Source organism: Myxine glutinosa, chromosome 6 (genome assembly GCF_964187855.1).
Source record: "Myxine glutinosa chromosome 6, kmMyxGlut1.1, whole genome shotgun sequence".
Taxonomy (NCBI): domain Eukaryota; kingdom Metazoa; phylum Chordata; class Myxini; order Myxiniformes; family Myxinidae; genus Myxine; species Myxine glutinosa.
Window position 1 is genome coordinate 68,075,790 of NC_136266.1, and position 13,754 is coordinate 68,089,543.

Sequence of the window (13,754 nt, forward strand, 5' to 3'; positions counted from 1 at the left end):
TATAAAACACAAGGGGACCGAAATTAGCGGGGGTAGAAAAGATCAAGGTTTTGGATGGGGGAGGATAAGAGATGGTGGTGAACAGCTGTTTTAAAGACCTGGAAGGTGCAGTGGGATTGAAGAGAGTGAGGGAGTTTGTTCCAGAGGCGGGAGAAAAGAGGAATGAAGGAGTGAAGGTGAGCAGAAAGTCTTGATTTTGGCAGTTTAACCATAAGAGGGTTGCAGGCAGATCTTGTGCGACCTGTAGGAATATTTGGGGGACAGAGCCCAGAGAGGGCTGGGGGGGGCAAGGCCAGAGAGGAGTCGGTAGAAGACGGAAAGACCACCAACCTGCCTGCGGTGAGTGAGTGAACGGCCCTCAGAGATAGCTTCATCGCGGGAGATTCCAATAATTCTGAAAGCTTTGGTTTCAACAGCGTGAAGCCGAGCTAGGTGTGAGGCAGGAGCACCGGCCCATAGGGGAGAACAGTATTCCATTGAGCTGCGGATGAAAGCCTTGTATGTGGTGAGGAGCTCAGGTGTGCCAAGGAAGGACTTCGCACGACGGAGGATGCCCAGTCAGCGACTGGCTTTGGAGGCCAGATTTGAAATGTGGTTTTCCCAAGAAAGATCATGGCAGATAGTGAGACCCAAAATCTTGAGCGACAGAACTTCTTGGAGAGGATTGTTGAGAAAGTAGATGGGAGGGTTGTCCAGTCGATCTTTTCGGAGAGACATAGTAAGAGTGTGAGATTTGTCAGGATTGAAAGACATGTTCCACTTGTTTGACCAGTCTGTGATTTTGTCCAGGTCTTCAGAGAGTGAGGAGGCAGCAGACTGCCGATCTGAGGGAAGAGGTATGGAGCGGCAGAGAGTGGAGTCATCAGCAAAGAGATAGAGAGGATTTTCGAGAGAGTCAGAGAGATCATTGATGAAGACCAGAAAAAGCACGGGGCCCAGAACACTGCCTTGGGGAACTCCAGCCTGAACATGAAGAGGAGATGAGAGAAACCCATTCAGGGCCACACGTTGACGACGACTAGAGAGGAAGTCCGCCAGCCACGCATGGAGATTTCCATGGATACCAAAGGAGGAGAGTTTGGTGAGCAGAGCGGGGTGCCAGACCGTGTCGAAGGCACGTGATATGTCGAGGGAGACAGCTCTAATTTCCTGTTTGGCATTGAGGACCTCCATCCATTGTTGAGACAGCAGAAGCAGCATGTCCAGAGTAGAGTGACCTGGTCTGAAACCAAATTGATGATCAGAGATCAAGCCATTGGAGAAGAGGAAAGATTTCATATCCGAAGCAATGATGGATTCCATGACTTTGCTGATAATTGGGAGAAGGCTGATTGGTCTGTAGTTGCTAGGATCTGTTTTTGCACCTTTTTTGTGCAAAGCGGTGATGTTGGCTGATTTCCAAGCAGATGGCAGTTGACCTTGAGCAAAAGAGAGGGTGAAGAGAACAGAGAGAGGGTGAGATAGAGCAGCAGAGCAGGATTTTAGGACCCGTGGGCTGATGCCGTCGGGTCCAGTTGCAGAATCAGAGTCGAGGGTTGACAGAAACTTTTCCACCTTGTCAGGAGGAAAGGACACGGAGTCCAGGAGCAGCAGGGTACGACTGGGTATGGTGGGTACAGAGAGGGATGGGTTTGGGACACAAGATTTAGAGGCAAACACAGAGTTGAGGCATTCAGCTTTTTCACGTGCGGAGTCAGCTGTGTAGCCGTTTGAGGTAAGGGAGGGGATGGAGGGGGAACAAACACCAGAAACGGATTTGACCAGATGCCACCAGGATTTGGAAGAGGGAGACAGATAAGAGAGTTCGGTCTTGAGAACGGAGAGATATTGTTTCCTGGCTCTCCTGAGGGTGGACACACACTTGTTTCGGGCTTTGTGAAAGGAAATGAGATTTCCTTCCGTTGGATTTGCTTTCCAGGAGACGAAGGCAAGTTGTTTCTGGGCAACAGCCTCACCACAAGATTCCGTGTACCATGGACGGGAGGAAGGGTATGACAACTGAAGACGAGATGGGATAAATCTGTGCATGAGAGAGAGCAATTTACTTTGGAAGAATTCCCAGGATGAGTTGATGTCAGAGGTGGTAGAGATGGGAGACCAGTCCAGATGATTGATGGCTGCTTGAAGACCGTGCCAGTTGGCCTGAGTGAAATGCCAGACTCGTCGACGCTGAGCAGGCTCCCTGAGGATGGTCAGAGAGATGTCCACTTTAACAAGGACATGATCAGATGATCCGATCGGAGCAGAAGAAGAGCAGCAGACATTTTCAGGGAAGTTAGTCATAACCAAGTCCAGAAGAGAAGATGTTCCGTTGACTGAGATCCGGGTCGGGAAATTGACAGATTGTGTCAGTCCCAGTGAGTCGCAGAAGTCCTTTGCTGAGGAGCCATGGCTGGTGAGAGAGGTACCCACACCCAGCCAACTGGCATGATGACAGTTGAAATCACCACATATGAGGAAGAGAGAGTTGGGATGAGTAGATAGAAGTTGGTCCATATCATCAGACAGCGAGATGTAGATGGAGTCATCACTGTTTGGTGGACGGTACAACACACATATGAACAAGAGGTGGGAGCGAAGGGGAAGCCGTAGCCAGAGGTATTCCTGGGGGTGAGGTGGAGAGAGTGCAGTGCAGGGCGAGTGAGGAAGAGAATTTTTGATAAGGATAGCAACCCCGCCTCCAGGACGAGGCTCAGGTCTATCATACCGGAGGAGGGAGTAGCCCGGGAGAGATACTATGGAATCAGAGACATCATAAAGGAGGAAAGTTTCTGTTAAGCAGATCACGTCTGGTTTGACAGAAGCACCCTGTATGGAGAGATCAGTTAAGTTTGAACGAAGGCCCTGGATGTTTGAGGTCCATACCGTTAATGAAGAGGAAGGGGGAGCATCAGATACAGAACAGGGGGGAGGAAGGGTAGGGTAAGATGTGGAAGAGGTGGAAGAGGTAGGGAGAGCTGTTGAAGGTGTGTCAGAGATTTCAGAATAGCTCGGAGAAAGGGAAGGATGGGGCGGACAAAAGGTTTGATGGTGATTGGGTGAGCCACAATGAGGTGTTATTTGAGGAGGGGGAAGAGCGAGGCAGAAGGTTGGGGGAGATGGAGGTGAGAGTTTGAAGGGGGAAGAAGCGGGGAGGACGCTTTGAGGAGGGGGAGTGAGAGGGGGGAAATTGAGAAGCAATGAGGGTGGGGAGATTTGAAGGGGAGGGGTGAGGGGGGAGTTTGGGAGGGAAGGGACAAGGGGAGGGATTTGAAAGGGATGGGATATGGGGGAGATTTGGAGGGGAGGGGTGAGGCAGGAGTCTAGGAGGGGAGGGGCGAGGGGGCGTCTTGGCGGGGAGGGGTGAGGGGGTAGTTTAGGAGGGAGGGGGCAAGGGGGGAGATTTGAAAGGGATGGGTGATGGGGAAGATTTGGAGGGGAGGGGTGATGGGGAAGATTTGGAGGGGAGGGGTTATGGGGAAGATTTGGAGGGGAGGGGTGAGATTGGATTTTTGAAAGTGTACGATTTATGGGAAACGAACATTTATTGCAAAATGAGTTTCTTGTGACCTTCGAGTTAACAATACGTTTAAGGACGCTGGATGGAGGATGGAGTGCAGGAGAGTTTAGGGAATGTAGAAAAAAGGCACTATAGGAGATGGATATTTTTTTTGGAATGAATTGATTTGGTGAGCAAGTCGAAAGCAGCCTTTTAAAGAAGAAGAAGAAAAAGGTGTTATAAAATATGACGGAATACATAACTTGAGGGGAAAGTGTAAACATTGAAGGTTAATGAGTGAAAACTATCTGGGGAAATGGGGGAGAAACACGTGGTCGAAGAACGAACGAACGAATAAGAATGAATAAACGAATGAGAACAGAGAAGGAAATGTTTTTTTTTTTTTTTTTTGTTTTTTTTTGGGAGTTGAGATTTACACAAGGAAGTAGGCTATGGGTGAAAAGACTGGGAATACAGAGAACGAAAGTTATTGGATCACAAACGACGGACCGCTGAGAGAAAAACAAAGCCTCAAGGTTGTACAGTGCACACTGTACAAGGCCTCAAGACACGACACGAATTAACACGATTTTCAATACAGGTATGAAAGATTTGCACCGAAAAATCTTCGTCGGGACACAATATACGTACAACACCATAAATAAATACAGTTTTAACGAAAATACAAATGGGAACAATCACTTAACTTCGATTTCAAATCGTTCGCGACGCGGCAAAGGCCTTGCTCGCGACACGGCAAACAGACGATCAATTTATGAAAGATAAACACCGAGAAACAACCAAAGTTGCACACAATAACTTCACACACCGAAAGATAAATACAGTTTCGACAAAATACAATTGTGAACAGACTTAACTTCGAAAAACGTGGAGACCGTGTGCCCCATCCTTCCCTTTCTCCGAGCTATTCTGAAATCTCTGACACACCTTCAACAGCTCTCCCTACCTCTTCCACCTCTTCCACATCTTACCCTACCCCTCCTCCCCCCTGTTCTGTATCTGATGCTCCCCCTTCCTGTTCCATTTGTTTGCCCAGTCTGTGATTTTGTCCAGGTCTGCAGAGAATGAGGAGGCTGCAGACTGCCGATCTGAGGGATGAGGAATGGAGCGACAGAGAGTAGAGTCGTCAGCAAAGAGATAGAGAGGATTTTCAAGAGAGTCAGAGAGATCATTGATGAAGACCAGAAAAAGCACAGGGCCCAGAACACTACCTTGGGGAACTCCAGCCTGAACAGGAAGAGGAGATGAGAGAAACCCATTCAGGGCCACACGTTGACTACGACCAGAGAGGAAGTCCGCCAGCCATGCGTGGAGATTTCCATGGATACCAAAGGAGGAGAGTTTGGTGAGCAGAGCAGGGTGCCAGACCGTATCGAAGGCACGTGAAATGTCAAGGGAGACGGCTCTAATTTCCTGTTTGGCGTTGAGGACCTCCATCCATTGTTGAGAAAGCAGAAGCAGCATGTCCAGAGTAGAGTGACCAGGTCTGAAACCAAATTGATGATCAGAGATCAAGCCATTGGAGAAGAGGAAAGATTTCATATCTGAAGCAATGATGGATTCCATGACTTTGCTGATAATTGGGAGAAGGCTGATTGGTCTGTAGTTGCTGGGATCTGTTTTTGCACCTTTTTTGTGCAAAGCGGTGATGTTGACTGATTTCCAAGCAGATGGCAGATGACCTTGAGCAAAAGAGAGGGTGAAGAGAACAGAAAGAGGGAGTGAAAGAGCAGAAGAACATGATTTTAGGACCCATGGGCTGATGCCGTCAGGACCAGTTGCAGAATCAGAGTCGAGGGTTGACAGAAACTTTTCCACCTTGCCACGAGGAAAGGACACAGAGTCCAGGAGCAGCTGGGTACGACTGGGTACGGTGGGTACAGAGAGGGATGGGTTTGGGACACAAGATTTAGAGGCAAACACAGAGTTGAGGCATTCAGCTTTTTCACGTGCGGAGTCAGCCGTTAAGCCGTTTGAGGTGAGGGAGGAGATGGAGGGGGAACAAACACCAGAAACAGATTTGACCAGACGCCACCAGGATTTGGAAGAGGGAGACAGATAAGAGAGTTCGGTCTTGAGAACGGTGAGATATTGTTTCCTGGCTCTCCTGAGGGTGGACACACACTTGTTTCGGGCTTTGTGAAAGGAAAGGAGATTTCCTTCCGTTGGATTTGCTTTCCAGGAGACGAAAGCAAGTTGTTTCAGGGCAACAGCCTCACCACAAGATTCCGTGTACCATGGACGGGAGGAAGGGTATGACAACTGAAGACGAGATGGGATAAATATGTGCATGAGAGAGAGCAATTTACTTTGAAAGAATTCCCAGGATGAGTTGATGTCAGAGGCGGTAGAGATGGGAGACCAGTCCAGATGATTGATGGCTGCTTGAAGACCGTGCCAGTTGGCCTGAGTGAAATGCCAGACTCGTCGACGCTGAGGAGGCTCTCTGAGAATGGTCAGAGAGATGTCCACTTTGACAAGCACATGATCAGATGAGCCGATTGGAGCAGAAGAAGAGCAGCAGACATTTTCAGGGAAGTTTGTCATAACCAAATCCAGAAGAGAAGATGCTCCGTTGACTGAGATCCGGGTCGGGAAATTGACAGATTGTGTCAGTCCCAGTGAGTCGCAGAAGTCCTTTGCTGAAGAGCCATGGCTGGTGAGAGAGGTACCCACACCCAGCCAACTGGCATGGTGACAATTGAAATCACCACATATGAGGAAGAGAGAGTTGGGATGGGTAGATAGAAGTTGGTCCATATTATCAGACAGTGAGATGTAGATGGAGTCATCGCTGTTTGGTGGACGGTACAACACACATATGAACAAAAGGTGGGAGCGAAGGGGGAAGCCGTAGCCAAAGGTATTCCTGGGGGTGAGGTGGAGAGAGGGCAGTGGAGGGCGAGTGAGGAAGAGAGTTTTTTATAAAGATAGCAACCCTCCAGGACCTTGGCAAAGACCAGCACTTCTGGAACAATGTGCTCTGGACAGATGAGTCAAAGGTAGAGCTATTTGGCCACAGTACCAGAAGACATGTTTGGCGAAAACCAAAAACAGCATTTGACTACAAGAACCTGATACCAACTGTAAAGCATGGTGGTGGAAATATTATGGTTTGGGGCAGCTTTACTGCATCAGGGCCTGGGCAGCTCACCATCATAGAATCCACTATGAATTCTTCATTGTACCAGAGGTTGCTTGAGGGTAATGTGAGGCCATCTATCGGAAAGTTGAAGCTCAACCGAAGGTGGACCTTGCAACATGACAAAGACCCTAAACATACCAGTAAATCCACCAAGGAATGGCTGAAAAGAAATAAATGGAGGGTTCTGGAATGGCCAAGTCAAAGCCCGGATCTAAATCCCATTGAGATGTTGTGGGGGGATTTGAAATAAGCTGTGCATGCAAGAAACCCCTCAAACATCACACAGCTGAAAGAATTCTGCATGGATGAGTGGGCAAAAATTTCTCCCAGTCAATGTCAGAGACTGGTAGACAGTTATAAGAAACGCCTACTTGAGGTTGTTTCTGCCAAAGGGGGCAATACCACCTATTAGAGCGAAGGGTGTACTTACTTTTTCTACATGCGAAATTTGCATTTATGTTTATTGAAATTATACAATGGACTACAAAATGTAAATGTTTCATGATATTTGTTAAATTATATCACCTTTATCTATCAATATTGTTGAAATGCAGATCAAATAGCTCTATGTTGAAATATGTTGAAAAAGTCAAAACTTTACATGGGGTGTACTTACTTTTTCACGTGACTGTATATACTGTATATATATATATTTCTGTCAGTTGATTGTTTGTTCGCCATTTGTATTACAGTGTACAAGAAGGTAGAAATAAATGAATGACATGTTTATCTAACCAATTATTCGGGGGGAAATTATTACGGAACTGTACCAAGCTGTTTTACTTGCAATTTTCAAAGTGCCCTCCCTTGTGATCGATGCACAATTGCAGCCGAGCAGGCACAGAGTGTTGAGCACAGACTGTCACTCTTGGGTTCTCCGCAGCCCAGCAGACACAATTGTGTCTGTTAATTGTGCCGTTAAGCTTAAAACATGCCTCATTTGACCACCAGATGTTGTCTTGCATTGTGTCCTCTTCGTCAAGTTTAGCTAAGAACTCTTCACAAAATTGAAGACGGCGGTCGTCATCTCCATCATGAAGGGCATGCAGTAAGCGTGGAATGTAAGGTTTCCATTTTTCTGGTGAAGGATACGGATAACACTTCATTGGCTCACTTCCAACTCTGCAGATAAACGGCGAGTTGACTTTTGCGGACTTTGTTCCAGTCTCCTGATGGCTTCTTCAGCCTTAGCTACATTCGTTGCCGTTTTCAGACGACCGGATTTCTTTGCAGTGGCTACCGACCCTGTTGCTTCAAATTTCTCGACAATCAATTGTATGTTTCTTCCCTGGGGTGGGTTAATATCGAATTCCTGTACCAAACGGCGTGCCGCCATCGTTGGTTGTTCATTACATTTGTAGTAATGGTTCACGGCCGCAATGCGTTGATTCATTGAAAGGTAATTCATGGTTCAATTTGGTGCAAATTCAGTAACTTTCCAAACTCTCAGCAATAACCTGCAAAACAAAAATAAATAAACTAAGAAAATTAATAATCTGCAAGACAATTATTAACAACATGACGTCCCAGAAAGAATCTGACAGCCGAAAAAACAGAAATCGGGCACGGGCGCTACTTTTGATTCACCCTGTATATATGCATGTATATATATATACTGAAACGCAAAAGAAACTTACCACCTTTGAAAGCTTTAAATATCAACCATAACACTGCGTGTAGTAAATGTGTGAACTTATTTGTGGACAATAGTGTCCTCACTGTCAGACAAAACGGTCACGGATGGTCACTTGAACCTTCAATGGTCACTTCATAGCACAGCTGTTGAACAGCCGTTTTGACTGTCAGTGATTAGCCAAGGGGTACGGGATGATTTTAATGACTGCACGTGATGTCTTGATATTGGCTTTAAAAATGCCAGTGCAAAATGGGCATTTCAATCAACATGCCACGATTGTCAAGGGATCAACGGCAGCGTGCCCTGGGCATGCTGCAAGGCAGACTGAGCTACCGTGAGGTGGCACGTCGCCTTGGCTGTTCACACCAGATGATATCGGCCCTTTGTTATTGAAATGTGATGACATGTGTGAAATGAGCACTGGATGGTGCTTTTCATGCTTTTGGTGCTGATTGGTGCTTTTTGGTGAATTGTAATGCTCTTGTGCTCGGGGGTGCACTGCAATATCAATTGTGCATCCCGGGCATGTGGGTATGGTGTATCAGTACAGTGCAGTGTATGCTCCTTCCTCTTTCAAAACCACTTTTGTCTCCCAAAAGACAGGTCCTGGGTTTGCAGTGTACATAATTAGTGTCTTGTAAATAATGCTCCCCACCGGCTTTATGTGTAGTTTGGAAACAATTCCGTGATTCTGTTATCCTGTGGGCGTGAATCAGTTAGACATAATGCGACGCAGCGGGGGGACATACTTAATTGTTTAAAACTGTCGCACTCAGGGTAAGGTTAATGGTAGAAGGTTACTACACCTGAGTGTCACATTAAGTTAAAAGTTCTTTCGGGCCGGGACGGCCCTGGAGGAGAGACGGGTGCTGTGTTACGGTTTTTAGAACCTTCACTTTGTAAAATAATAATTCCTGTAAATATCCCCCTTTGTATAGATCGCACCCTAGTTAGTCCATGGACAACACGTAGAACACCATAGGACCTCTCTGTAGTTATCTCATTATTATGTGTTTTAGTTAAGGATCTGTTCCCAATAGGTGAATCTGCGTTGCATTAATCAAATAAGATAGGCCCCTTCAATTATCTCCAATCATCTCTCCCTCTTCAAAGTGCAGTTGCGGTATGGCAGCGTTCACTCCCCCTTGTTTTGGTTTGGTTGCTGGCCCCAAGCTGCCATTACGCATGCGGTAATCTGGAGGAAAAAGGGGAGGAGTGGGTTCGAGCGCCAGGAACGAGGCGTGGCCTGTCAATGTCTCCTCAAGAGGTGGAGCCAGCGAGCCCACGCCGGCCAACCAGGGCCGAGGTGAGCCGACCGGTAGGCGTGTCCTAGGAGCCGGCGGCTGGATACAGAAACGCCCAATAAAAGCGGCTGGGAGGGACTGCTTCACGAGATGAGTGCGAAGGTCCGAAATACGAGGTACCAGATGAGAACACGACGAATCGTAAAGCAGGAGAGTGGGTCCATTGACGACGACAATACCGCGATATATTCGCATTGTCCGACCGCGTGAAACCGATACGTGCAGCTGCCGCCGGGTTTTCGCCTCAAGCCCGGAGCGTGGACCGGAGCACGACCTGGAGCAGACCTCGACGCTGTGCCATCTGCCCGGACCTTCCTGCCCTGCCATCTGCTTGGACCTTCTCCCCCTTCCAGCCATTCCTTCCTGCCATTCCCTATTCGTGTAAGTCTGTTTGTTCTGTCTGGGCGTATGGTAATATAAGACTGTTTTAAGGCTGCCTGTGTATCTGCTTCTTCCTCTCCTTGTAAATGCCCTTCTTTCATTTCCTCTTCGGGTTTCGTGTACATAATTAATAAATATCTGTTCTTCCTTTACTTTGGTTTCTTCTTTCCCCGATGGCTTTAGTCCCTTCCCAATTGAGTACCTGTGGCACGATTCGGCCAACGCTTGGAGTCGGGTTTAGTCCTTTGTTAACGGCCCGAGTCGCAGCTCGCTTCACTCGGCGCATCCAATCACGCTGCGGCCCGGGTGGGAGTATCTCCTCGCTTACGGCCGGTGGTGGTAATTAGGTAGTAAGATGGATTGGGCTTACAACCCTACTCACCACCGACCGGAAGTGACGTCGTACTTCCAGGACCGGCGGACGGCCAGCTTAACAGGACAAGGGGATTAACCCCCCCTTGCTAACGGGAGTGCCGTCCCCCGGATCCGTAACAATATATATGTATATAATATATGCATGTGTGTATATATATATATATATATATATATATATATATATATATATATATATATATATATATATATTATATATATATATATATATGTATATATATATATGTATATATATATATATATATATATATATATATATATATATATATATATATATATATATATATATATATATTGTTGTGGATATGAGGATTGTGTTTTTTTAAATTGTTTTTTATTGCTTTATTCTGGACCCTCCTGCCTCCAGTCTGTTGTATAAATGTCAAAGGGCGTTCCCGTAGTTAATTCCATAAAGCATACACGAAGGACACCATATATCCCTGTTCAGTAGTTATATCCTTATTAAGTGTATTAGGCTAAGGATTTGTCTTCCATTAATTTAAATACTCCATTGCACCAAGTGAAATAAGAGTAGATCCCCTTTCATTCACATTCCCCTTCCAACAATTGCCAACTGTTCCCTCCGCGACTCCATTCGCCACGAGGTCGGCTTGGAGAAGAAGGGGGAGGAGCTGCCGACTTCTGGGCGTGCCCGCCCATCGTCATCAAGGGCGGAGCCAGAGGGCCGTGCCGACCAATCAGGGCCGAGGCGAGCTGACCGATGGGCGTGTCCTGGACACCAGCGGCTTGATCGCCTGAGGCGCTATATAGAGCGCGCGCGAAAGCCAAGAAGTTGTTGTTGGACTAAGCAAGAGAGGAAGAGTGGGACTAAGAGTTGGACTAAGCAAGAGAGGAAGTTGTTGGACTGGGTTGGACTAAGAAAGAGAGAAAGAGTCCTGGAGTTTGTGAGAGAGGGGGAGAGAACCCGTCACGCCAGACCCCCCACCAGCAGCGTTGGCTCCACCAAGCAGCTCCGACCCGTTACCCCGCGCACACGACAGGATCGGTGGCATCGGCGGCCGTCGAGGTCCAGCCCGACGTCCCGTGCGGGATCAAGCTCCAGCCAGCTCCGTGCCTTCCTCCCCCTCCAGCCACCCACCTCCTGTCATTCCTGCCTGCAATTTCCCCATTCGTGTACGTGAGTTTGTTCTGTGTGTCTTGTCCCAGGGTATTAATTAAGCCTGTTTAGATAAGCTAGCGATTTTCACTGTGTCTCTGATTTCTTCTGTATTTTATTTTATTATCCTTCCTTCTCCTTGGTTTCTTTGATTGTGTAAATAGTAGGAATAAATTTAGTAGCATTTCAAACCTTTTTTTTTTGTCTTCTTCTTCTTCACATCCGTGTCGCCTTTGTCTGTTCCCTATTGAATATCTGTGGCGCAATTTTGGCCAACGTTCAGGAATCGGGTTAGTCGGGGTAACTGTTCGGGCGTGGCGGCCATCCGCTCGGCCAATCCAGTAACATCCTAGTCGCGTCCGTAACAATATATTGTTGCGGATCTCAAGCTCGTCGACGTACTGAGGGGGGGTTAAGCCCTGCTCCCCCTCGAGCTTCGAGTCCACGAGGCCGCCCCCACACTATACTCGTGGTGGACGGATTGCTGGGCTATTCCAGCCGCCTAGCCCGCAGCTGCGCGCGGAAGGGTTAACGGTCACGACCCGAGTACCTTCAACACACGCAGTCGTGAGAACGGGGACTGAACCTCGCACGAGTCACGCTGGTCTTTAACGCCCGAGCGGTTGTGCGTCGTGTAACTCGTGCCGTTAACACTATGGAACCCGATCGAGCGGTTTTAACTCGTGCAATGCTCGGCCAATGGTGAAAAGACGATGACGGCCAGGTTGGAAACAAACCACAGGATTTATTCACAAATATACAATATTCAGAGAAAAGGGACACAGCGAAGAATCTTAACGGCCTTACTTACGTGCCCAGACAAGGGCCCTCAGACTCCTTCGGGGAAGGGGAGGTAGAGGGGAATGCACCCAAAGCGCGGCCGCTCATGCAGTTGGCCGGACGGGCTCGTTTGGCAGATACCCCCAAGGATGTTCGCGGCAGGGGCGTTGATCACAGTCGTGCACATATCAGGAATCCGAGGAGCGTATCTCAAGGTCAGCGAGGCAAAAGTGCATGTATATTCAGGGAGTCCAGGCAGAGAGGTCGTCAGGGCAGAGAAAGCGTTCAGAGTCCCGGGCCAGAGAGAGAGAGAACGGGGGTCCGGGCCGGGTTTTATAGCCCCCCCCCCCGGAGCCCCTCTCGAATGTTCCACGGGCCTCCGGCCACTCCCTTCAGCCTCCATTGGCTGTAACTTATTGGCCACACCCTCTAGCTCCCATTGGCTGTTACTTATTGGCCACTCCCTTTAGCTCCCATTGGCTGTTCGCTGCTCTCCGGCCATGCCCTTCAGCTCCTCCCTCGGGCCTGCAAGACTTGTCCTAGGCCCATGACACGGCACTTCAGGCTTCAATGAGGCCTACCCTTAGTTTACCTGCCTCAACGCATACTAACACTGGGAAGGAGACTATACTTCACATTTAAAAAGAAATAACTAACTAAGCGAGGCTACATGTTGTGGTGTAACTAACTATAGGGGGGTTGCCTTTATTCCCAAAACTGCAACAATATATTTGCCCCCCATAGTTAGTCCAAAAGCAACACGTAGGCCCACTTAGAGTATTAGTTATGTCATAGTATGTGTAAGAGTAGGCCATTTCCCTAGTAACATCTGCATTGTGTAAAGAAATGAGCTTAGGTCCTTTTCATTTTGCGGCCACCCTTTAATTCCACCGATGGGCAAACTCTATCCCGCGCCCCATTTTGGCTGATCCCTCCGTGTGTTGCGCTTTGGCTGCCAACAGCGTTAGCTGCCCTTTGTTCGCTCGAACTAGTCAAATGACACGAGGTAGGCCTGAAAAGAGGGAGGAGCACGGGGTCGGGGTGTGGCAGAGTCGAGGAGCACGTCAGAGGCGGTGATGGTAAGGGCCATCAGCCAACCGGAGCTCTGTGGGCATGGCGTGATAGGGCGTGGTAAGGGCGCGTCTAGCAAGTGCTGGAAGGTTCACTGGGCAGGGCTATATAAGCCTTCACACAAAGCCCTTAAAAAGGACTGGATTGAGAGGACTTGCTACCGGAGGACTCGTTGGAAAAGAACCTATGCAAAAGGACTCGGAGCACTCTTATGAAAAGGACCGACTCGGAGTTATGAGAGAGGACTTGTTGGAGAACTTACGAGGGCTCGCGTGCACACGACAGTATCGAGAGGATTTGTCAGAGGACTTGAAGGAATTGGAAAGCGCATTGTTAGCGCCTATTCGCTTATGACATACGCAGCCGCCAGTGTAACCGCCAGAGCCCAGCCCTACCGTTCGCCCCATAATTATCCCGTGCACGCCAAT